Source organism: Antechinus flavipes, chromosome 3 (genome assembly GCF_016432865.1).
Source record: "Antechinus flavipes isolate AdamAnt ecotype Samford, QLD, Australia chromosome 3, AdamAnt_v2, whole genome shotgun sequence".
In the NCBI taxonomy this organism is placed as follows: domain Eukaryota; kingdom Metazoa; phylum Chordata; class Mammalia; order Dasyuromorphia; family Dasyuridae; genus Antechinus; species Antechinus flavipes.
This window is the reverse complement of record NC_067400.1, coordinates 277,047,001-277,074,382: the sequence shown is the minus strand read 5'-3', so window position 1 is coordinate 277,074,382 and position 27,382 is coordinate 277,047,001.

Below are 27,382 nucleotides of genomic sequence, written 5' to 3'. Positions count from 1 at the left end.
ATTTGTCATCTTTTCCAAGAAAATAACAAATGGAGTGAAGAAGATTCAAATATGACTGAAAGAACTAACCAACAATGAAATACTAATCTTTTTCCTCTCCAAGTCCCACTTTTTCCAGATTTCCCTTTTATTTCTAAAGAAACCACAGTTCTTTCAGGCTCCGATGCTTTCAAGCTAGGTTTTCTTAATTTTTCACCCCTCACTATTTCTCATTCCTCCTTTCCAAACTGTTGCCAAGGTCTCTCAATTTGTCTACCAAAAATCTATCAAATACACATTTTTCTCCTCATACTTATTTTTTCTGTGCCTTAACTATTGCAAAAGCCTACTGGTTTTCCTACATACTACAAGTCTTTCTCCAATCCAGGATATTCTGCATTTAGACACCATTAGAGTACAGTTCCTACCATAACACTTCACGCTTCAGTAAAATTTGTGTTTCATATTCCAATTCCTTCACAACCTAGAATTCTCTCTCTTTCCAATCTTCTCAAATCTTACATTCTGCATTTATATATTGACCTTATTTTTGGTTCTACTCATTGACACTCCTTCTTTATTGTTTTTTGTTTATTTGTTAGTTTTGGACAAGATATTCTGGTTCTTTATCCATTCTCCAATATTTGGATATGTAGTTTGATTATAGTTTTCAATAATACAAATTAGCCTTCTATGGACATTTTTTCTTCTTTCCAATGACATTTTATGTCATATATATATATATATATATATATATATATATATATATATATATGCTCTGTATGATTGATTTAATCTTTCAACAAGATGGACATTTTTTTTTCTTTCCAATGACATTTTATGTGATATATATATATATATATATATATATATATATATGTATATGTATATATAGAAACTCTGTATGATTGATTTAATCTTTCAATAAGATGTTAACTCCGTGGAATTAAGATGATTCTCTAGTTTACATGTACATAGTACTTAGTATAGTTCTACAAGTTGACACCTATTCTACAAGATTGACACCTAAGATGATGAACTTATAATAACATATATAAGAACCAACAAGGACTAGAAGAGATTCATTAACATCTTCATCAGCCTCATTGTGCTTCTCCTGCCTCCTACACAGAAACCAAGACCCACTCCGGAGTGCCTCCAAAAAGCTAGCTGGACCCCAAGCAAAGGAAATAGACGATGAAGAGGATAATATAGATTTTGGGCTTCATTTTGGACTATTCTTTTTTTTATTATAATAGCTTTTAAAAAATATTTTATTTTATTTTATTTAATAATTACTTTATATTGACAGAATCCATGCCAAGGTATTTTTTTACAACATTATCCCTTGGACTCGTTTCTGTTCCGATTTTTTCCCTCCCTCCCTCCACCCCTTCCCCTAGATGGCAAGCAGTTTTATATATGTTAGATATGTTGAGTATATCCTAGATACAATATATATTTGCAGAACCGAACAGTTCTCTTGTTGCACAGGGAGAATTGGATTCAGAAGGTAAAAATAACCCGGGAAGAAAAACAAAAATGCAGATAGTTCACATTCGTTTCCCAGTGTTCTTTCTTTGGGTGTAGCTGCTTCTGTCCATCATTTATCAATTGAAACTCAGTTAGGTCTCTTTGTCAAAGAAACCCACTTCCATCAGAATATGTCCTCATACAATATTGTTGTCAAAGTGTATAATGATCTCCTGGTTCTGCTCATTTCACTTAGCATCAGTTCATGCAAGTCTCGCCAGTCCTCTCTGTATTCATCCTGCTGATCATTTCTTACAGAACAATAATATTCCATAACATTCATATACCACAATTTACCCAGCCATTCTCCAATTGATGGGCATCCATTCAATTTCCAGTTTCTAGCCACGACAAACAGGGCTGCCACAAACATTTTGGCACATACAGGTCCCTTTCCATTATTTAGTATTTCTTTGGGATATAAGCCCAATAGAAACACTGCTGGATCAAAGGGTATGCACAATTTGATAATTTTTGGGCATAATTCCAGATTGCTCTCCAGAATGGTTGGATTTGTTCACAACTCCACCAACAATGCATCAGTGTCCCAGTTTTCCCACATCCCCTCCAACATTCATCATTATTTTTTCCTGTCATCTTAGCCAATCTGACAGGTGTGTAGTGGTATCTCAGAGTTGTCTTAATTTGCATTTCTCTGATCAATAATGATTCGGAACACTCTTTCATATGAGTGGTAATAGTTTCAATTTCATCATCTGAAAATTGTCTGTTCATATCCTTTGACCATTTATCAATTGGAGAATGGATTGATTCCTTATAAATTTGAGTCAGTTCTCTATATATTTTGGAAATGAGGCCTTTATCAGAACCTTTAACTGTGAAGATGTTTTCCCAGTTCGTTGCTTCCCTTCTAATCTTGTTTGCATTAGTTTTATTTGTACAAAGGCTTTTTAATTTGATGTAATCAAAATTTTCTATTTTGTGATCAGTAATGGTCTCTAGTTCATCTTTGGTCACAAATTTCTTTCTCCTCCACAAGTCTGAGAGATAAACTATCCTATGTTCCTCTAATTTATTTATAATCTCGTTCTTTATGCCTAGGTCATGGACCCATTTTGATCTTATCTTGGTATATGATGTTAAGTGTGGGTCCATGCCTAATTTCTGCCATACTAATTTCCAATTATCCCAGCAGTTTTTATCAAATAATGAATTCTTATCCCAGAAGTTAGGGTTTTTGGGTTTGTCAAACACTAGATTGCTATAGTTGACTATTCTGTCTTATGAACCTAGCCTTTTCCACTGATCCACTAATCTACTTCTTAGCCAATACCAAATGGTTTTGGTGACTGCTGCTTTATAATATAATTTTAGATCAGGTACAGCTAGGCCACCTTCATTTGATTTTTTTTTTCATTAATTCTCTTGAGATTCTCGACTTTTTATTGTTCCATATGAATTTTGTTGTTATTTTTTTCTAGATCATTAAAATATTTTCTTGGAAATCTGATTGGTATAGCACTAAATAAATAGATTAGTTTAGGGAGTATTGTCATCTTTATTATGTTCGCTCAGCTGATCCAAGAACACTGAATGTTTTTCCAATTATTTAAGTCTGACTTTATTTGTGTGGAGACTTTTTTTTTATAATTTTGCTCATATAATACCTGAGTTTCCTTTGGTAGATAGATTCCGAAATATTTTATGCTATCAACAGTTATTCTGAATGGAATTTCTCTTTGTATCTCTTGCTGTTGGGTTTTGTTGGTGATGTATAAAAATGCTGAGGATTTATGGGGATTTATTTTGTAGCCAGCTACTTTGCTAAAATTATGAATTATTTCTAATAGCTTGTTAGTAGAATCTCTGGGGTTCTCTAGGTATACCATCATATCATCTGCAAAGAGTGATAGTTTGGTTTCCTCATTGCCTACTCTAATTCCTTTAATATCTTTCTCAACTCTTATTGCCGAGGCTAGTGTTTCTAATACAATATTAAATAATAATGGTGATAGTGGGCAACCTTGCTTCACTCCAGATCTTACTGGGAAAGGTTCCAGTTTTACCCCATTGCATATGATGCTTACTGATGGTTTTAAATATATGCTCCTGACTATTTTAAGGAAAAGTCCATTTATTCCTATACCCTGAAGGTTTTTTTTTTTTAATAGAATGGATGTTGGATTTTATCAAATGCTTCTTCTGCATCTATTGAGATGATCATTTTTTTGTTAATTCAGTTATTAATATGGTCAATTATAATAAAAATTTTCCTAATTTTGACCCAACCCTGCATTCCTGGTATAAATGCTACTTGATCATAGTGTATTATCCTGGGTATGTTTTTCTATAGTCTTTTTGCTAATATCTTATTTGAGATTTAGCATCAGTATTCATTAGGAAGATAGGTCTATAATTTTCTTTCTCTGGTTTTCAACCCACCTAGTTTAGCTATCAGTACCATGTCTGTGTCATAAAAGAATTTGGTGGGACTCCTTCATTCCCTATTTTTTTTTCAAATACATTATATAGCACTGAGGCTAATTGTTCTTTAAATGTTTGGTAGAATTCACATGTAAATCGATTCTGGTCCCAGGTTTTCTTTTTTTTTGTGTGTGTGTGTGAATTGATTAATAGCTTGTTCTATTTCTTTTTCTGCAATGGGAGTATTTAAGCAATTTAATTCCTCCTCTGTTAATCTGGTAAGCCTACATTTGGGGGGTAGCCATCTATTTCACTCAGATTATAAAATTTATTGGCATAAAGTTGGGCAAAGTAACTCCTTATCATTGCTCTAATTTTCTCTTCATTGGTGGAACATTCTCCCTTTTCATTTTTAAGACTAACAATTTCATTTTCCTCTTTCCTTTTTCTAATCAAAGTTACCAAACATTTATCAATTTTAATGTTTTTTTATAAAACAAATTTGTGGTTTTATTTATTAATTCAATAGTTTTTTTTTTTTACTTTCAATATTATTAATTTCTCCTTTTAATTTTATAATTTTGATTTTAGTATTTGATTGGGGGTTTTTACTTTGGTCTTTTTCTAGTTTTTTAACTTGCAAGCCCAATTCATTAATCTTCTCTTTCTCTATTTTATTCAAGTAAGCCTCTAAAGATGTAAAATTTCCCCTTATTACCTCTTTGGCTACATCCCACAAATTTTGTTATGATGTCTTATCATTGTCATTATCTTGAGTGAAATTATTAATTGTGTCTATAATTTGTTGTTTCACTCTATCATTCTTTAAGATAAGATTATTGAGTTTCCTTTTTGTTCTATTTACCCCTAACTTTTTCTTAAATGTAATTTTTTATTGCATTGTGATCTGAAAAAAAAAATTATTATTTCTGCCTTACTACATTTGAGTTTGAGGTTTTTATGTCCTAACATATGGTCAATTTTTACATAGGTTCCGTGAAGTGATGAGAAGAAAGTATATTCCTTTCTGTAACCATTCTGTTTTCTCCAAAGATCTATCATATCTAATTTTTCTAATATTCTATTTACCTCTTTTATTTCTTTCTTATTTATTTTGTGGTTTGATTTATCTAATTCTGAGAGTGTAAAGTTGAGATCTCCCACTATTACAATTTTGCTGTCTATTTCTTCTTGCAACTCTCTTAATTTCTCTTTTAAGAATTTAAATGCTATACCATTTTGTGCATATATGTTTAATATTGATATTGCTTCACTGTCTATGCTACCCTTTAGCAAGATATAGTTTCCTTCCTTATCTCTTTTAAATGGATCAATTTTTGCTTTCCCTTGATTTGAGATAAGAATGTCTACCCCTGCTTTTTTTTTTTTTTTTTTTTTTTTTTTACTTTCCTTGAGCATAGTAGATTCTGCTCCAGCCTTTTACATTTATTCTGCATGTATCACCCTGTTTCAGGTGTGTTTCCTGTAAACAACATATTGTAGAGTTCCGACTTTTGAGACACTCTGCTATCCACATCCTCTTTATGGGAGATTTCATCCCATTCACATTTACGGTTAAAATTACTAATTCTGTATTTCCTGCCATCTTATTATCCCCAAATTATGCTTTTCTTTTTCTTCCTCCCCCTTACTTCCCTCCCCAGTATTAAACTTGTGGGCACCTCTTGCATCACACAGCACTTCCTCTTTTGGGTCTCTCCCACCTCCTTTGAATCCCTTCCCCTTTCTTGTACTATTCCTGTATTCCACTTTTCCTTTTTCCTTTTCCTCTCCCACTTTTTAATGAGGTGAGAAAAGTTTCTCTGTAAAACAAATATGTCAATTATTTTATCTTTCAGTCAACTCAGATGAGAGTTAGATTCACATAATGTTCCTCCCCCTTTCTAAATTCCTTCAGATAGAATAGGTTTCCTTTGCCTCTTCATAGGATGTAGTTTTTCTCTTTTTATCTCCCCTTTTCCTTTTTTCTGACACTATCCCCTTTCCATTTCTACTTCCCTTTTTTATGTTTTATCAGTAAATTCAAATTTTACATTTACTTTGTATGTATATCCACAACAGAAATACAGTTCTCAAGAGTTCTTTATACTTTTTTTCTGTTTCTCTTGAATCCTATGGTTGGAGATCATTTTTTTGTTTGTTTGTTTGTTTGTTTGTTTAGTTTTGGTTTTTTCCTTAGAAACAAATGGAATTCATCTGTTTCATTAAATATCCATCTTCTTCTATGGAAGAAAATGCTCAGCTTAGCTGAATAGTTTGCCCTTCTTTCCTTTAATGTGAATGCAGCTAGATTTAGAGGGATCCTTATTGTGGCAACTCATTTTGAATTTTTTTTTTCCTGGCTGCTTGTAATATTTTTTTCCTTAGTTTGATAATTCTGAAATTTAGCTACAGTATTGCTTGAAGTTTTTTTCTATTTTTTTTATTTTATTTTATTTTATTTTTTATTTTAGGGTCTTTTTCAGAAGGTGTTTGATGAATTCTTTCAATGCATATTTTACCTTCTGATTCTATTATATATCTGGGCAGTTCTCTTTGATGATTTCCTGTAAAATAGTATTTAGGCTCTTTTTTTTTTTAATCATAATTTTTGGGAAGTCCAATAAGCCTCAGATTTTCTCTCCTAGATCTATTTTCCACATCTTTTATTTTTTCCAAGTAGGTATTTAGCATTTTTTCTAGTTTTTCATTTTTTTGGTTTTGCTTGACTTGATGTCTCCATGAATCATTCCTTTCTATTTGTTCAGTTGTGATTTTTAATGAGTTATTGTCTTTATTAGATTTTTTTTTTACTTTTTGTATATGTGCAATTGAATTTTTAAATAATTTGTTTTGCTCTATAGATTTTTTTTTTCCATTTCACTATTTTCTTTTTTTTTAACTGAGTTATTTTCTTTTTTCCAGTTCACAAATTCTACTTTCTTGGGAATTATTTATCTTTTCCAATTCACAAATCCTACTTTCCTGAGATTTCTTTACCTTTTCCAATTCACAAATTCTGTTTCCCTGCAATTACTGGGAGTTCTTTACCTTTTCCAATTCACATTTCAGGAACTTGTGACTCTCTTGTACAGCTTCTCTTTCCTTTCCCCATTTTTCTTCTAGCTCTCTTTTAAGATTTTTTTATAATTTCTTTTAGGAGAGCCTTATGTGATAGGGATCAGGTTACATCCCTCTTTGAAGTATTGTCTAGAGACTATCTGCTATTAATCTCCTCAGGGTTGAAAATCTACTCTGTTTCTTTATAGAAGCTATCAATTGTCCTTTTGATTTTTTTTACTCAGTTTTTAAAGCTTTTTGGGTCTGTCTTCAGGGCAAGGAGCTTACCAACTTCTTCTGCAGAGCAGGAATAGATATATGGACAGTAGTTATCCTGCCAATGGGTTGCAAAGAGAGGCCCGGCTGTGGGAGTGCTCCGGGAAAAGCTCCACACGGGAAGTGACTCAGGCCTGCACAGTGTGCTATGGAAGTGCCCTGCTAAGAGCCCCGCTGTTCAGATTAGCAACTGACTTGGGGCTAGAGGCTGAGCAGCAAAAGTGTCCCTACTTCTGCCAAAAGCTCACTGTGGGTATTAGCAGTTACCCCGCCCCACTTGGCACCAGAAGTGTCTCTGCCCAGGGGAGCATAGTCATGCTGCAGAAGTTCTATTGCTCCAGGCTGAGTACCCAACTGTGCAGATTAGAGACTGCCCCATGCTGCGCCCCACTGTCATGCAGATTTGTGACTGTCCCGAGCAAACCTTTGCTGCAGAATGCCTCTGCACATCTGTGTTGTGGCCTGTGCTGGTTCTCTCACTTCCAGTTTTGGATGGGTTTAGCCAGATCTTATAACACTCTGGAATTTTTTAGAGTATCCTCTACCTTTGGCTTTAATTTCTCTGCTGACCTACTACTTTGCAACCAAAGCAGAACAACCCAATCTATGTTAGAGTCCTCTCTGTAAATTTTCCAACCACAGAGATTACCCCTGTCCTGAGTCTGCCCCAGATGCTAGCCTCTGATTCTATCCGTGTTTGCACTGGTCTAGTCCCATCACTCAGGACAAAACTTTTCTGGCGATCTTCCAGATTATCTTTGGCTGGTAAGTTGTTGCACTTCCAATCATCATTAATTTTACCAGTTAAGTGCTATTTTTTAGGCTGAATTTAATAATTAGTAGTGAGAGTATGAGAGAGCTCAGAAAGTGGTGTGTGCCTTCTCTGCCATCTTGGTTCTGCCCCCTGATTATTCTTATAGTGATTCTTCTGTTAAAACTAAGGCTGGTCCCAAGCTCTGCAGAAAGCTAACCAGGACATTACACTAGTTGGTATCATGGATCTCAAATGAAAACCTAGATTTATTTCATGAATAGTTTTTCTTACTACGTTTGATTTTCTATACTTATTTCAGATATTTATAGATAATGTATTTTTTTTATTAAAATGTCTTGATTAAGTTCTCATAATTAATTGATGTATAAGACAATAGAAGGAGGCAGTTGATATTTGAAATCATGTAGAAATATAAGTTTAGAGATGCTCAGATAGTTGAACTATATATTGACACAGGAAATCTTTATTACATACACACCTTTTTTTGCATATAGATTTTGCTACCTACCCATGTATTCAAATGAAGTTTGAGAAAAAGTAATAAAAAAAACCGCCCACATACCCCAAATTGTGTTGTTATTTAGTATTTTTTTCATCATGTCTCTTTATGATTCCATTTGGGGTTTTCTTGGCAAAGATACTAGAGTGATTTGTAATTTCCTTGTCCAACTCATTTTATAGATGAGGAAACTAAGGTAAAGAGGGTTAAGTGATTTAACCAGGGTAATATAGTGAGCAATTATTTGAGGGCAGAGCTGAACTCCAGAATTCTTACTTATTTCAGGATTGTAATCTACTGTGCTGTCTAGCTCATGAGATTGTGCAATCAATTAAGTAAAAGTGTCATTTAGGATTACCCACTATATATTATTTATTGAAATTCATTGATATTTTCTTAATGTAAGCATATACTTCTCTCATCCTTTGTTTATTTGATTGTATTTAAATCCAAACATTGAAACAAAACTTATTTTTATTTCTTCAGTGACACTTTGACAAGGTAAGACTTCTAAGGAACAATATATTTCTTCTCAGTTTTGTTTTAACCTTTCACTGTATAAAAATAAACTATTACCTAGTTTTTTAAGCTACTTAAATTCATTAATCTTTCTTAAGCTTTGTTTCCCCCTGTATTTCATTTTCATGTCAAATACTATAGGAATATTGTTATATAAAATAAATTGTTAAAGTCATCAATTTGGTTTCCTTCTTCTAATTCCCATAAGACTCTGATTACTTTTGAATAATTATTTTTTTTTTTTCCTGGTTGTGAACCTTTCCTTTTCTTGCTATCATGGGTTCTCATCTTGAAACCCACACACATGATACATACATACATATATATGAACATACACATGTGTATCTATATGGTTGATTTTATATATATATATATATATATATATATATATACATATATATATATATATATATATATACATATATATATATATATGTGTGTGTGTGTGTGTGTGTGTGTGTAATTTTTTGCATACACACACACTATGTAACTATATTTTAAAATGATTAGTGTTTTTGCAATATTATTTTATGTCTTTAAAGATATTCTTTTCAAATGGTGACCAGAAGCTTCAGGAGATGGCCCAATAGACCCATTGTGAGGGGTGGGGGGGAGAAGGTCAAGAAATGTCATTTTATATTATGTTAATATTTTTTCTTTCTTTTCTTATTCCTAGTTAGTAGTCATGAAGATTACTTAATGAAGTTCTTTAGTATATGATTTAGCATATTATTTTCTTGTCTGGTTGCAATAATGCCTATTTAATTGGCCAATCTGAAATTGGCTAATCACATGTGACATGAAGATACTCTGAAGGCCTCCTGATATCCTAATGATCCAAAATTTTTCTTTTAATTCCAATACTTCTGGGAAATTTTGTTTCATTTCCTGAAACAAGTACTTATCCTTTCTATTCTACATAACCTTGTTATTCTGGGATGTCAAATTCTAAGCAGAGATAGAGATAGCAATGACAAGAGACAGAGAGACAAGCAAAGATGGAGACAAAAAAAAGTAAGAAAAAGAGAGACAGAAAGAGAAATGAGGAGAGAAAAACATACATACAGAAATACTGAAATAACCAGAAAAAGGGACAACAAAGAGATAGAAACAGAGATTGAGTCAAAAAAAGAGAGAGAAAATATTAAGAGAAATTACAATTACAAATACATCTATTCAAATCCCATTTCAGGCATTTACTACTTATGTGATCTCAGACCAAGCATTTAGCATTTCTAGATCTTTGTTGTCATTGTTTTGGATTTTGCTTATAGTTTTGTCTTTCCTCTCTTCTATAACCCATAATTAAAAACCTCTCGCATTGGAGTTTCCTTATTACATATTAATAACTTTGTTTCATATCTGTATGAGAGGTGACATTGGTCATATTTTGAGAAAAAGAAAGATACTGCTATTCTGGCTTCTAGTTTCAAAGAAGACTTCTGATTTCACACTCTTTAGGTCCCTAAAAGAAGAGAAAATTCTGATAAGATGCCAACTAACTTGTAGAGATACAAATCTCTCATTCATGATCCTATCCTTAATTTAATGTCAAAAACTTCTGAAAATTTCCCCTTGATGAATATTTTAGATATTACTTTTTAGCTTAGATATATTATTCCTCATAAAAGTGTTCATTTATTCTGTTTATTTTCTTAATTATATTTTCATCTATATACCTTTTATTTCTATTTGCTACTAACTTGGGAAAATGGTTTTATTTGGTATTTCTTACTGTATTCATTGTCAAAATAATATTGGATAGGAAACATTTCAAGTTTTAAATATACAATCTGGAGGCATTTGTCCTCATTACAGGAGAACAATCATGAGCTTAGCTTTCATCTAAAAATTATGTTCCTTAAACTTATATTATTTAGCGGGCTGATCCCATATCCTTGAAGAAACAAAGAAGCTAGTCTCTGGCTTCATTCTCCTGTTTCCTGTCTGGGCAGAATCAAAATCTAATTTGAAGAAGAGTGGGCAAAAAAGAGATTAGATATTTCAGTTCATACTTCCCATTAAGTCACATTTAGAATACTGAAAAATACAACTACAACACTTGTCTGTAAACTAAGTGATTTTGATCAAATAGCTTTAAGTTCCCTTATAACAACAATACTATGATCTTCATATTTTAAGGTTGTTATTTTGAAAATGTAGGAGGTAGAGAAGAAAAAGGGTAGTGGTAGTAGTAGTAGTAGTAGTAGTGGTAGTAATAGTAGTAGTAGTACTTGTTCAAGTTTCTTTACAGCATCCTTGCTTTTTGATTTTTTTACAATGAGAAAGAAAAGATTTCTTCAAGAAACGTAGAAATACAAAGAGAAATTTTCTCCAAAAATGGATATAATAAAAGATAAAAGTGATCTCTATTTAGTGGAAATAGAATAGATTAAAAAGTAGTCAGAATACACAGAAAAATTTATCCAGGAAAGATCTTAATATCATGGATAACCAAGATAGTATCATTATTGATCTAAAACCATACTTTTTAGAGAATAAAGTCAAGTGAGCATTAGAAAATACTGTTAATGATAAGACCAGCAAAAGTCACAGAATTTCAGCTAAGTTATTTAAAAGTTTAAAAGATTATGCTGTTTAAGAGTTATACTCAATATGACAGCAAATTTAGAAAACTCAGCAGTTGCTACTGGATTAGAAAAAATAAATTTATGCCCTAGTTCTAAAGAAAGGGAATGTCAAGTAAATTTTAGCTTAGACTTATTTCACATGCCAATAAGGTTATACTTAAGATTCTGTAAGCAAGGGTTCTGCAATATATGAACTGAGGATTACTAGGAATTCAGCCTGACTTTTAACAAAAGGAGAATTAAAAGCCAAATTGCCACCAATTGCTACATTATAGAAAAAACAAGAGAATTTTTTTTAAAAAAGTCTACTTTTCTTTCATTGATTATATCAGACTATGGATGTCAACAAAATGTTACAAGTCTTCAAAAAGATGGGAGTACCAGACCATCTTACTTTTTTCATGAATAACCTGTAGGTAGGTCTAGAAACAACAATCAGAACCAAACATGAATAATGTATTGGCTTAGTTTTGGGAAAGGAGTATGACAAGGTTGTATATTGTTGACTTATTTATGTAAATTACATGCTGAGTACATCATAAAAGTGCCAGAGTAGTTGAATCAAAACTTGAAACTAAGTGTCCAGGAATGATGTCAATAATCTCAGATAATCCAGATGATAATACTCTGATGTCAAAAAGTGAAGATTTAGGAAGCCACTTAATGAGGAAGTGTAATCTGACTTGAAGCTTAACATAAAAATCCTAAGATTTTGGCAAATGGCCCCAAAACTTCCTGACAAATAGAGACAGAAGAAGTTGAAGTAGTGCTAGGTTTTATATTCTTAGGTTTAAAAATCATTACAGATGAAAATTGTAGTTATGAAATTAGAAAACACTTAATCTTTGGAAGGAAAGCTATGGAAAATCTAGTCAGTGTTCTAAAAAGCACAAATATTACCTTGCCAACAAAGATCTGTATAGTCAAATTATGAGTTTTATATGACAGTGTATAGAACTATAAGGAAACAGAGCACCTCAGAATTGACAGTATTTTATTATAGTGCTGAAGAAAACATCTGAGAATCCCTTGGAGAGCAAGAAAATCAAATCAGCAATATTTAAAGAAATTAAGTCAGAGTATACATTGAAAGGAACAGTACTGAAACTGTTACTTAAATACTTTGGCCACAAAATGAGAAGATAGGATTCTTTGAAAAAAACTTTGGTGTTAGGAAAGTTTGAAAGGAAAAGGTGAAATAGATGGCAGAGGATAAAATGAATAGATAGTCTCTGAAGATGAGCTTCTATAGATTTTAGGAGGTAGTGAAGGAAAAAATGGACAGCTATTATAATAAGTCAGAAGTCTGGAGAAATGTATTTCAAACAAGGATTCTTACAAGGTGTTAACTCAGTGGAATTGATAAGACAATGGTTATCTAGTTTACATATACTTAGTACTTAGCATGGTGATGTAATAGTTCTAAAGTTGATGTAATTGTAATAGAGTATTTAAATTAAGGACAAAGTCAGCCACAGAGAATTCCATCTTTGGCCAGCCTAGTGGTGGCTTGTTAGAATCCTTACAAAGTGATGTCAGTTGCCTAATTTAGCATGGTACTTAGCAAATCCTCTAGCTCACTAATGTATTTAAATACTCAGTGGAGTTCACACTTTTGGGAGATTCACAAGTCAGTATTCAGTATGAGATTTACACGTCAGAAACCCACAATCCCTCTCTCTCGGGGGAGGAGTCAACCCTTATGTTCACACCTCCCATAATCCCACTCTCAGAGGAGGAGTCAACCTTTGAGAAAGTATAAAAACAGTTGAACTCAGTCAGCAGGGTCAGTTGAAAAGATTCAGAGTGGAGGAGCATCAGTTCAGGAGAAACCATGAGTGGGAGTTGAGCTAGAGCAAGAAGTCACTTTGGAAGATTGAAAGCCACGAGTCGAATTTGAGGCAGAGGCAGAAGCAAAGGATGAGCTACAAGAGCTCTTGGAATCAAGGAAGGAGAAAATAAACGTTTGGATTTTATCAGCTGGTTGTATTTGAGGTGATTATTACTCTGAACTGAAACTAAGGCTGCCTCCAGAAAACCTCCCCAAGAAACCTGCTCTCAGAGAGAACGATTATATTATACAAAAGAAGAGAACACCACAGTGGCTCTCCCACCTCCTTCATTCTTCCATTAAAACCAAGACCTGTTCCAGAGGGCCTCCAGAAAGCTAGCCCAGCTCCAGGTGAAGGAGATAGACTGTGAAGGAGATAATAAAGACTTTGGACTTTTATTCCTGACTATTCTTGTGGTGATTATTGTGCTGAAACCAAGGCTTGTCCAAAGGCTCTCCAGAAAGCTAACCAGAACTTTACAAGCTATATTATGATGTATGGTGTTATAAACAGTTGAAAATGACTAAACAATGAAACAATAGCCATTTGCTGTTTCCTATATATTCATGGCATTGTCTCTTAAAACTTATGAAAAGATTTTGACAGAGCAGCAGGCCATTAAAATTTTCTGTTTCTTCTGTTTTCCTGACCAAAAATTCTATCTTGTGATGTTTTATCGTCTGGTGAAGAGCCAGTCTGTATTTACCAAACCTGGTTCTTGGAAAGACTATATAAAGTCTGATTTCAGGTCAATTCTTGAATTCTTTGTAATTTCTTAGAACTATCCCAAAACCAAATAAAAAGAATACTAATTAAAAAATAAATAAATAAAGACCATACAGGCAAAAATAAAGAAAATAATTACCTATTCGACATTTTATACTAGATTTACTATTCAAATGCAAGACAAACCTTTAAAACTAATCCCTTTCTGAATGGGCTTAATATTATAAAGTATATTGTGATGTTTTGATTATCTTAGGGCTAATGCCTTAACGTAATTCTTAGGTCTTCACTTTTCCCCATTACACATATCTAACCTGTTGCTCAATCTTAATCTTTTCCTTTGTATCTTCACACTTCATATACTTTTCTAATTTCTTCCTTTAATAGAAAAACTACCCTCTTTCAACCTATTGTCCCTTGTCATCTAGATTATTCAGATAACTTCATAATTTATCATCTATTTCTTCAACAATTTCTTCAAGTATATTCTCCATATTTAATTCAGCTGTCAAAGAATTTTTCCTAAAATATATGTGTAACTATATCCCCCATATGCATAGGTCCTTTTTGCCTCTAGGATAACATATGAGCTCTTTTGTTTGACATTTAAAGTTCTTTATTACCTTGTGGTGTTCTCTTCTTTTTTTATAATATATGATGGTTCTCTTTAGTAGCAGGTTTCTTGGGGAGGTTTTCTGGAGGAAGCCTTAGTATCAGTTCAGATCAATAATCACCTCAAATGCAGACAGCTGATAAAATCCAAACATTTATTTTCTCCTTCTAAGTCTTGTCTTTTTCCTTGGGCCCGGCTAGAGGCCTCTCTCCCTCCTTACTTCCAAAAGCTCTTGCAGCTTGTCTTTTGTCACCCCCAGTTCCCTTTGAATCTTGGTTCTCCTCCTCTGAATCCTTCATTCTGCCTGACTGCAGTCTCTAGCTTGTCAATCTTCCAAACTGACTGACTGACTGACTTAAGTTCTAAGAGCTTCTTATATATGATCTCTTAAAGATGTGAACCTAAAGGTTGACTCCTCCTCTGAGAGTGTGGGATTGTGGGTTTCTGACTTGGGAATCTCCCGAACTTGTGAACTAATGTGTGAACTCTCAAAGGTGTGAGCTCTAATGTATGCGCTCTAATGTGTGAATTCTCCCAAAGGTGTAAATTCTAAGCACACAACTCTAATGAGTTAATTAACACCTTGTTTCAAGTTCTGGCCCATAACATTACCTGATTCTTTTCTTTCAAATCTTCTTATATTTTAATTGCCTCCATACACTGTATGATTCAGCACCACTAGCCTATATTTTCTTCTTTCTAAAAGCCACTTCACTTTCTGTAACTTTACAGTAAACACTCAAAACACTCTCCATTCATTCTATTACTTATTTCTCTTGGATTAATAAAGACTTAGCTGAGAAGTTACCTTTTAGAGGAAGCTGTTCTTGATCTTCTCTCTCTAAGTTAATAGTGCCTCTGAAATCACCTTCTATCACTGGCATGATTATTTAAAGTCTATTTCTTCCATTAGAAGTTGTGTTTCTTAAGGTAAGTAATTATTGTTTTAAACTTTCTGGGCATGCCAGCATTTAATACAATTTCTGATACATAATAAATGTTTAATATATTATACCAGCTTGCTGACTGAATAACTTATTAATAGATCCAGCTAAAAGTATTATTTATTTGTTTTCTTTGTTCTCACTGTTTTATTTTCCTTTGTGATTTTCTCGCATTTGTTCTAATGAATGTCACTATACCTCAATAGCTCAATTCAGAAATTATACATATTACGAATCACCAGATTTTTTCATGTCTATTGAGGTAAAATTTCATTTGTCCTTTTTATATTAATCAGTGATAAATATACTAATATACCAGTTACTTTCTAATTCTTATTTTTAGAAGTGGTCAAATAAATAGTTATGAAACTTCTAAGTAATCTTGAAGACTTTGGTGTTTTTTTTTTTTTAATTGATCCTAACAAAAATTTCACAACATAGTTTTCCACTATCCTGATCAATACATTGATGATCTAGTCAAAATTTACAGAGAATTCACATACTTTTCATTACCTAGAGCAAATATTTATGCTTAAATTAATATTATCTTTAGGTTTTTTTTAGCTTATGTTCATTATGATCACTATAGGGCAAAAAGAGCAAGTATCCCATTAAATTACATATGCACACACGCACACACACAGACAAACACACAGCCACATTTGCTGTCTGATTACAAAATAAAAACAAATCCACAAACTTTCACTTTCCTCCTGTGTTCTAAGGAGATCCTGTTTCGCAATTTTCCATTTAGTCAAAATTCCCTTAGATATTTAGTTGATTTTTTAAATATAATAATAATAATAAGGGCTATATATGAAGTCATTTTAGCTTGCTACATATCAAAGCTGACATATCACTAGTTAGCCTCAAATGATTGAGAAAAATGCAATGAACATATACATACTTATAATAGATACATATATTTCATGTTATATCTTTCAGCCAGTCTGTGCATTTATTCAACTATCCATCTAATCTATCTATCCTATTTCTCTACCTACCTACCATCTATCTCTATCTCCTTCTCTAAGTCTGTAGTGTGCTAGTATATTCAAAGGTATAACTGTAGATTTTTCTACATGAAAGGGAGAATGAGCTTCTTCTTATGGGGGAGTCAAAAGGTCCCAAGACATAGCCAGCATTTAGTTTATGATGTAGCTCCCCATCTTCACTAAATAAAAATCCGGTCACCTAATACTTCTTATTTTGAGGACTTATTTTTGCTAACTAGTTGTTATAGTCATTTGATTATTTCATTTGTTACCTGAGTAGCTTGATAAAACTTAAGCCTATCCTAAAATAGTAAAGATCTGATAGCAAATTTGAGAAGTGGATGAGACTGTAATCAAGATTTATATTCAACTCTCTGATTTCACAGATAAGGAAACCAAAAACCCTAGAGGGCAAAAAGCAAAAACAAAACAAGACAAACAAACATACAAACAAACAAAAAGCCCTAACTTAATTAGAGGTAGAGTAGGAGACTAATTCACTCACTGAAATCAAGGTCAAACTGAGGTAAAATGAAAGAGAAGACAGAGTTTTTCTCTTTTTTTTTTTTTTCAGAATTCCATGTTATTTGTCATAGAATCAACAAAATAAGATAGTAGTTTAACTAAAGTTTAGTATTTTAAAAATACACAAAAGCATTTCTACGTAACAATACAAACATTAACAAAAAAAAAGGAAGAAAAGTAAAAAGTAAAATATCAGTAAAAACCACTATAGGATTTTTTAAGTAGCTAGAAATCAATGAACCATGACAAACTCAAGCCATAAGTTAAAGCAGAAGACATATTGTACAGAGATATAAGAAGATAAATATATCCACAAATTGATTTTTAAATTATTGTGATCTTTATTATATTGGTAGGATTCAATCATGAAAAATCAATGTGTCAATAAAATAAATATTCCAGTACTATGTAAATTAATTTGTGATTTAATGCCATATCTGAAAAGCAGTATGACATGCCATTTAACATCCAATGTTTTTACTATATGTTTAGATTCATGTTCAAAACATCTCATTATCCAAGTTCTCAATCTCAAGAAATAGAAACAATTTAATAAAATTTCTGCCTAACCACATAGTTTAATAATAACACATAACCCTGTTGGAACATACCTACACAAAATATTAGAAAAGATATATGCTATCATTTCATCATTCCCCTTTGGTATTCTTCTTGTAAAATTGTTATAAATGAAGCTGTACTACCATAATAGTTATATCTATGCAAAAGCACAAATTAATTCCAAATTACCTAAACAATATAGTTTATGTAATTTTATATTGTAGTAAATAAATGAGGCTAGATTTTATGAATACTAATATAGGCTAAGATCACAAGGTCTTCTGAAAAAAAAAGTGAGATTAAATAGAGAAAAAAAAAAACAAAAAAAAAACAAAAAACAAAAAACAAAAACTTTGAGTACAGTGTAGTTTTGCCAGGATGGGGAAAGTAATTTCAAGCTATGTGTAAATTATTGTACCTGGTGTTAAGTCTATTAATATGTTTTTAATCTCAGTAGAACATATCACAAATATGTTAATGAATAATAAAGAATAAGTTGCTATTGTCATTGAACATCTATTATTCATATCTCCAAAGTACATTTTACTATTCCTTGACTGATTAAGCAAATAACTTGAACTTTCCATTAACATCTTTGTATTTTAAGATTTTTTTCTGTGAAAAAACAATTGTATTTTTATTGGTAGGTTTTAGACTAAATCAAATATGTGTAATTTAAGTAGAAAATTTATAACACTTTCACACTTATTGCTTAGTATTTAAAGTAGGATATTAGGATTGTGTAACTGCACTGGGTAGTCAGTAATAATACTTTGAGACTGCATTTTACTGCATTTTTTGTTTTAAATTTATTTGGCAGATCAATAAGCAAATTAATATTATTGTACTCATTTCTTTATTAATAAGGCACAAACTTAAACATGCGTGTGGATCATAACATAATATTTTATACAGTCCTGCTGAAGTTTTATAAATGCAATACCAGAATTTTATCACAAATAGTATACACTAAAAATTTGGTAGAACATTCATAAGGGAAACACTATTATTTATAGAAAGGAAAATAAGTATAGAGCAATGGGATATTAAAAAAACAATCAGAAACAAGTTTGGGAAAAATTTAGATAGGTTTACACAACTACAGTAAGAAGAAATGTCACAGTAATATATCAGTAATCATGAAACTATAACAGTTCCACCATAAATTTGTACAACACTTTTAACTTTTCAATACATCATCTATATTTATATCTCATAGAGGTTAAAAAAAAAAGGAAAAGGATATCTGTGCACAAAAATAGTTATAGGAGCCTTTTTGTGTTAGGGAAGAATTAGAAATTGAGGAACAGCTGAACAAATTGTGGTAAATTATTGGGATAAAATAATTTTTTGCAATGAAATATTACAAGCAAGATGTTCTGAGAAAAACCTGAAAGATAATTATGAAGTGATGCAAAGTGAAATGAGCAGAAATGGGAGAACATTATGCCCAGCAGCAGAAACATAGGTACAATGATCCAAGAGAACTCCAGAGAAATCACAATGACTGAATGGACATTGTAGCATAATAATGCCAACTTTTTTTTCTCCTTTTTTTTTTCTTTTGTTCTGATTTTTGTTTTTATTGTATGAGTAATAGGAATATAAATATGATTGTATATCCATCTCATACTTCTCAGATTAGCTAAGATTACAAGAAAAATAATGATAATTTTGGAAGGAATGTGAGAAGACTGGGATATTAATGCATTGTTGGGGGAGTTGTGAAAGAATCTAACCATTCTGGAGAGAAATTTGGATCTATGCCCAAAGAGATACAAAACCGTAGATACTGTTTGATCCAATTGTACCACTATTACATCAGTATGCCAAAGAAATGATAAAAAATGGAAAAGAACCCATATGTACAAAAATATTCATAATAACTTTCTTTGGTGGCAATTAATTGCAAAACAAATAGATGTCCATTAATTGAGGAATGGCTAAATAAGTTATGGTACATGAAAATAATAGAATATTATTGTTTTATAGAACAAGCTGCTTTTAGAAAGGTCTGGAAAGATTTACAAAAACTGATACTGAGCAAAACAAGCAGACAAAAATACATTGCACACAGTAACAGTGAGATTGTGCAATGATCAAGTACAATATAGTTCTTCTCAGTTGTTCAATGATGCAAGTCAAGCTCAATAAAATTTGGATGGAAAGTACCATCCATATTCAAAGGAAGAACTATGGAGACTGAATGTATATCAACACATGCTATGTTCACTTTTTAATCTTCTTTTTTATTTTTATTTTATAGTTCTTTTTCCCCCTTTTTGTTCTGATTTTTCAGAAAAAAACATATAAAAAAGAATGTGAGTGTGCAACTTGCATAAAAAACCCAAAATAAAACAATTGTACATGCATAACCTATATCAGACTGCTGTCTTAGGAAGGAGAGAGGGGAGGGAAGGAGGAAGAAAAATTGGAATACAAAACTTTTTAATAAAGCTTTTTATTTTCAAAATATGTGCATATCTAGTTTTCAACATTCACCTTTGCAAAATCTTGTGTTCCAAATTGTTTTCCTCCCTCTTTTCTCCCCACTCCTTCCCTTAGATGGGAAGTAATCCAATATAAATTGAACATATGCAATTCTTCTTTACATATTTCCACAATTATCATGCTGCACACGCAAAAAAAAAAATCACATCAAAAAAGGGAAAATAAGAAAGAAAACAAAAAGCAAGCAAATAACAACAAAGTGAAAATACTATGTTGTGATCCACATTTATTGCCCACAGTCCTCTCTTGAGTGCAGATGACTTTCTCCGTCACAAGTCCATTGGAATTGGCTTGAATCACCTTGCTGTAGAAAAGAGCCAAGTCCATCAGAATTGATCATCACATAATCTTACTCTTTCTGTTTTACTCACTTCACTTAGCATCAGTTCATGTAAATCCAGATTTCTCTGAAAGGTGATTATTTCTTATAGAATATTCTTTAAAAATATATAATATTCTATAACATTCATATTATGTATATATTCAGCCATTCTCCAACTGATGGGCATCCATTCAGTTTCTAGTTCCTTGCCACAACAAAAAGGACTGCTATGTGGGTGCTTTTCTCTTTCTTATGATCTCTTTCAGATAAAGGACCAGTACAAACACTGCTGGATCAAAGGATACACACAGTTTGACAGTCCTTTGGGCATAGGAACTCAAAGTCTTTCAATAATGAATGTTGAAAATTATCTTTACATATTATTGGAAAAACAAAATATTATTGAGAGGTAAAAGGGAACATATGATGAAAAGATCTTATCCATCTCCAGAGAAAAATATGATCCTTTTGTAAATTAAGATCAAAGCATACTTTCCCATTTCACTTTTGTTGTTGTTGTTGTTGTTTATATTTCTTTTACAATATGATTAATACAGATATGAACTTTGCCTGATTGCAATGTGTAACTTTTCTGAAGTTGTTTACTGTTTCAGAAAGGAAGAATGTGATGGAGGGAGAAAAATTTGACCAGAGAATTAAGGTAAAATATAATTATGTGTTAACCATTTAAATGAGTGGTTGTAAAATGGGGTCAAAATATTAAACATTGCTCCTTATAATTGAATTTAATTATGAAACAAAAATATAGCTGTGTTTCTGAGTTTGGTTCTGAACATACTGAAAGATAATCAGTTTTGAAACATCTGGCTAGGATTACATCAGGTAATCAGTGAATGGTGGTGTGGGATTTGATTATAAAGTCTTTTTCCTACGTCTATAACTCAAGGTTAGAAATCTGTCTCAAAGAGAGCAAGATAGTAATCAAAGTGCCTGAAAGCATCTTTCTGAATCTCTTGCTTTATAAATATATATAAAGCAAGACACAAAATGACATTTTGGAATCTTATAAAAAGATATAAAGTACAATATATTTTATTCTCCTAGTGTTAGGACCCGATCTGATCATATGATTGAGTAGTGGTGCAAGTGTTGTATTTTCCTTTTCCAAATCTTTAATGTCTAGCACAGTGTAGCATATAGCAGTGGATTTTTTGTTGTTATTCATTTGCTGTGTTTTGTTTTTTAATAAATTCTTGTTGATTGTTATCCAAGGAGGAGGAGCTGATTTCCTATGCAGCTCAAAAATAATCTTTTAAATTTTTAAGTGATTCCTTTCCTGATTCTCAACCATATATTTTCTATCTCATATATATTTCATAGAAACATTTGGGTACATTAAGCATATGTCTATATTTATATTGCTGTTTTGGCCATTTAAATATGATCACTTTGAGAACAGGAACTATTGATAAATGCATGCTGAACGACTGACAATTGAGGTTTTGGTTGTCATAAGAAAAAAAAATCCCATTTAGGAAAAAATTAAAAGTTCCCTTGTGCCCTTTTAAGCACTCTAAAATTTCACATATATGAAGTATGTGTGTGTGTAGAGAAGTTCTATATCTGTATTATGGTAGATGAACAAAGACAAGGAAAAAAGATAATTTATTGTTTTTTACAAACTCATCAATTCAAAACTTGCATTTTCTTGAGTTTGTCCATTAAATAATAAAGAATAATAAATTAATAAATTATAAGAGCAAATTTTTATATGAAAACAAAACAATCTTAAAAGGTTTTAGTAACTCTGTAAGCTTTTGTGCCAAGTTTTTAAATGGCATAATTTTTTTTTCATATTTAATTAATATTTTCTTCAAATACTTTATATTCTAAGAATTTATCATATTGCAATAGTTGGCACATCTAAAAATTATCAAGTTATCATTTTATATATATTATTATATATATTATGTATATATTATGTATATATATATTATGCATATATATGTATATTATATATATACTCACTTTCCTCACCAAAGGAAGGGAGAGAACTAGAATCAGCATTGTCTGTCAGTTATCCACTGTTGCAAAGTGGGATTTATCACATTTGGTTTCAAGTAAAGAGAAATATTTTGATATCTTTAAGTGCTTCTAACTTCTTAAAAATCATTTATCACATGCTCATTTGTGGATCAGAGTACTCCTTACAAGTTTAAATTTATTTTACTTATTCCATAAACAAACTTGAGTGATAGAAAGATGAATAGAAAGATAAGGATCTATTTAGCTAAAATCTAGAAAGAAATAATAACCATAAAGTTCAGATAGTATTGCAAAGTTTAAATATTTTTTACCAATATAATGAAATCATATTTTAGTTGGTATTTATGACATTGAATTGCAAGAATGAAATGAAATGGATATAATACTTTCATCTATTATTCAGCAAGCCATCAAATGAAATGTTATGACTTAGAGGAAGCAACTTCAACCTATCATTTTTGCCAATTGAAAAATTTGATTAAATGTCAAGCAATTGTACTATGAATGTGCTTATTTCTAAAATGTTTTAAATAACTAGGGAAGGCAGAATTGTTAAGTACAGTGATATTGACAAAGTGGGTAAGATTCATTGAAAAAGAAGCATAGGACTTTATAGATCACAATAGCATTACACAAGCCAACTATATTTTTCTTGTCTTTTCTTATTTTTTTTATCTTTTTTATCCCCTCTTCCTGAGGAGCCAAGTAATTAAAAGGAAAAAAAAATAAGTATGATCAAAGAAAAACAAACTTTGATTGTTTCTTATGTTTTTCCTCTGTTCTTTTAGTTTCCTACCTCTCTGTCAGGTGAAGGATAGCATGCTTCATCAGTGACTTTCTAGAGTAATAGTTGGTTATTGTGTTGATCATAGTTCTTAAGTTTGTCAAAGATTTATGTCATTATAATGTTGTAATTGTCATTTCACCTGTTTTCTACCTTATTTCTTTCTTCAATTATTCATATAATTCTTTAACGGTTTTCTTAGAATTTATTCATTTCATATTTTTTTTGCTCAAATCTCTATTATCATTTTTCTTTTCACCATTCTTGAAAAACATAGATTGAGGTTGACTTTCAAAAATAGATTGGTGATTGATAGAATATTTTTCTTTTTGCCTTTGATAGGTTATATTTTTTCAAATAAGAACTGTATTTTGAAATATGGAAAAAATGGCTGTTATTTTTACATATTTAAATAATTTCTATATAGAGAAATATTTTTCTATACATGTTAATATATACGGTTATTGTTCATTTTTCTTAAAATAGTAACAAAATGATATCACTATATTTGAATCATATATATATATATGTATGTATGTATATATGTATATATATATATATATAAACTTGAATCAATTTATAATATGCCCATCTATGGTTAAATAGAACAATACAAGTTCATAATGCATTAGTATAGGTCTGGCACAAATATTCCATATGAATATTTGACATAGATCCTCTAACTTTGTACTTCTTGTATTTCTTTTGAGCAACTTCAATTCTCTCCTGTGTTCAGAGAACATATACCTTTTCTGATGAGAACACACCACGCTGGATAGTGCTGTGCCAGTATCTTCAACATCATGCAATCAATTCTAAAGTTCTTTTTTTGAATATTCTTTTTTTTGAGAATAACTTTTTATTTTCATACATGCAAAATAGTTTTCAAGATTCAAATTTTTCTCCTTCCCTTCTGCCCAACCCATCCACTAGACAACAAGTAATCCGATGTATTGAATTATATGTTAAACATGTGCAATTCTTCTACAAATATTTTCATAACTATCATGCTGTGCAAGAAAAATCAGATCAAAATGGGGGAGGGGGGAATTAGGAAAAAAATAAAAAAGCAAACAAAACAACAACAAAAAGTGAAAATACAATGTTGTTGTCCACATTCAGTCACCACAATCCTCTTTCTGGAGGCAGATGGCTTTTTCCATCACAAGGTTATTGAAATTTGCTTGAATCATTGCTCTGTTGAAATAACCCATGTCCATTAGAATTGTTCATCACATAATCTTGTTGCTATGAACAATGTTCTCTAGCTTCTATTCACTTCATTCAACATAAGTTCATATTAGTCCTTTCAGTCTTTTCTACAATCATCCTACTGATAATTTCTTATAGAACAAATATATTCCATAACATTCATATATCAAGACTTTTTCAGCCATTATCCAACTGATAGGCATCCATTCAATTTCCAGTTCTTTGCTATTACAAAAAGGGCCACTAAAAACATTTTTGAACATGTGGATCCTTTTCTCTTTTTTATGATCTCTTTGAGATACAGACCAGTGGACTCACTGCTGGATCAGAGAGTATGCAGAGTGTGATACCCCTTTGGGCATAGTTCCAAATTGCTCCCCAGAAAGACTGCATCCATTCACAATTCATTATCTTAGAATACGGTATTAAGCACTGGACAATTCCTGGGTTCTCTCATACTATTTTCCAATTAACCCAGAAATTTTCCTCAAATAGTTTCTGGGTTTATCAAATACTATATTACTATTGTGTCTTGTGAACCTAATTTGTTCCCCTGATCAGTTATTCTATTTCTCAACCATTATCAGATGGTTTTGATGTCTGCTGCTTTATAACATAGTTTTATAACTGGTACAGCTAGGCCACCTTAATTTGCATTTTTTCATTAATTCTCCTGAAATTCTTGATTTTTTATTCTTCCAGATGAACTTTGTTATTATTTTTTTCTGGCTCTGCAAAGTAGTTTCTTGGAAATTTGATTGTTAAAGCACTGAATAAATAGAATAATTTAGGCAGAATTGTCATTTCAATTATATTAGCTCAACCTACCCATGATCACTTGATTTTTTTTAAAATAACTTTCTATTGATAGAACTCATGCCAGGGTAATTTTTAACAGCATTATCCCTTGCATTCACTTCTGTTCCAATTTTTCCCCTCCCTCCCTCCACCCCCTCCCCCAGATGGCAAGCAATCCTTTACATGTTGAACAGGTTACAATATATCCTGGATACAATATATGTGTGCAGAACCAAACAGTTTTCTTGTTGCACAGGGAGAATTGAATTCAGAAGGTATAAATAATCCGGGAAGAAAAACAAAAATGCAAGCAGTTTATATTCACCTCCCAGTGATCTTTCTTTGGGTGTAGCTGCTTCTGCCCATCTTTGATCAATTGAAACTGAAGTAGCTCTCTTTATCGAAGAGATCCACTTCCATCAGAATACATCCTCAAACAGTATCATTGTTGAGGTATATAATGATCTCCTGGTTCTGCTCATTTCACTTAGCATCAGTTCATGTAAGTCTCGCCTGTCCTCTCTGTATTCATCTGGCTGGTCATGCCTTACAGAACAATTATATTCCATAGCATTCATATACCACAATTTACTCAACCATTTTCCAATTGATGGACATCCTTTCATTTTCCAGCTTCTAGCCACTACAAACAGGGCTGCCACGAACATTTTGGCACATATAGGTCCCTTTCCCTTCTTTAGTATCTCTTTGGGATATAAGACCAATAGCGACACTGCTGGATCAAAAGGTATGCACAGTTTGATAACTTTTTGAGCATAGTTCCAAATTACTCTCCAGAATGGCTGGATGTGTTCACAATTCCACCAACAATGTATCAGTGTCCCAATTTTCCCACATCCCTTCCAACATTCCACATTATCTTTTCCTGGCACTCTAGCCAATCTGACAGGTGTGTAGTGGTATATCAGAGTTGTCTTAATTTGCATTTCTCTGATTAATAATGATTTGGAGCATATTTTCATATGTCTATAAATAGTTTCAATTTCTTCATCTGAGAATTGTCTGTTCATATCCTTTGACCATTTATCAATTGGAGAATGGTTTGATTTCTTATAAATTAGAGTCAATTCTCTCTATATTTTGGAAATGAGGCCTTTTTCAGAACCTTTGATTGTAAAAATGTTTTCCCAGTTTATTGCTTCCCTTCTAATCTTGTCTGCATTTGTTTTGTTTGTACAAAAACTTTTCAATTTGATATAATGAAAATTTTCTATTTTGTGGTCAATAGTGATCTCTACTTCTTCTTTGGTCATAAATTCCTCCCTTTTCCACATGTCTGAGAAGTAAACTATCCTATACTCTTCCAATTTATTTATAATCTCATTTTTTATGCCTAGGTCATGAACCCATTTTGACCTTATCTTGGTGTATGGTGTTAAGTGTGGGTCAATGTCTAGTTTCTGCCATACTAATTTCCAATTTTCCCAGAAATTTTTGTCAAATAGTGCATTCTTATCCCAGAAACTGGGGTCTTTGGGTTCGTCAAACACTATATTGTTAAAGTTATTGGCTGTTTTGTCCTTTGGACCTAACCTATTCCATTGATCAACGAGTCTATTTCTTAGCCAATACCAGATGGTTTTAGTAACTGCTGCCTTATAATATAATTTTAGATCTGGTACAGCTAGGCCACCTTCATTTGATTTTTTTCCCATTAATTCCCTTGAAATTGAAATAAAAGGAATTTGGTAGGACTCCTTCATTCCCTATTTTTTCAAATAGTTTATAAAGCATTGGGGTTAATTGTTCTTTGAATGTTTGGTAGAATTCACATGTAAATCCATCTGGTACTGGGGATTTTTTTTTTTTTTTTAGGGAGTTGATTAATAGCTTGTTCTATTTCTTTTTCTGAAATGGGACTATTTAATTTACTTCCTCCTCTGATAATCTGGGAAGCCTATATTTTTGGAGGTA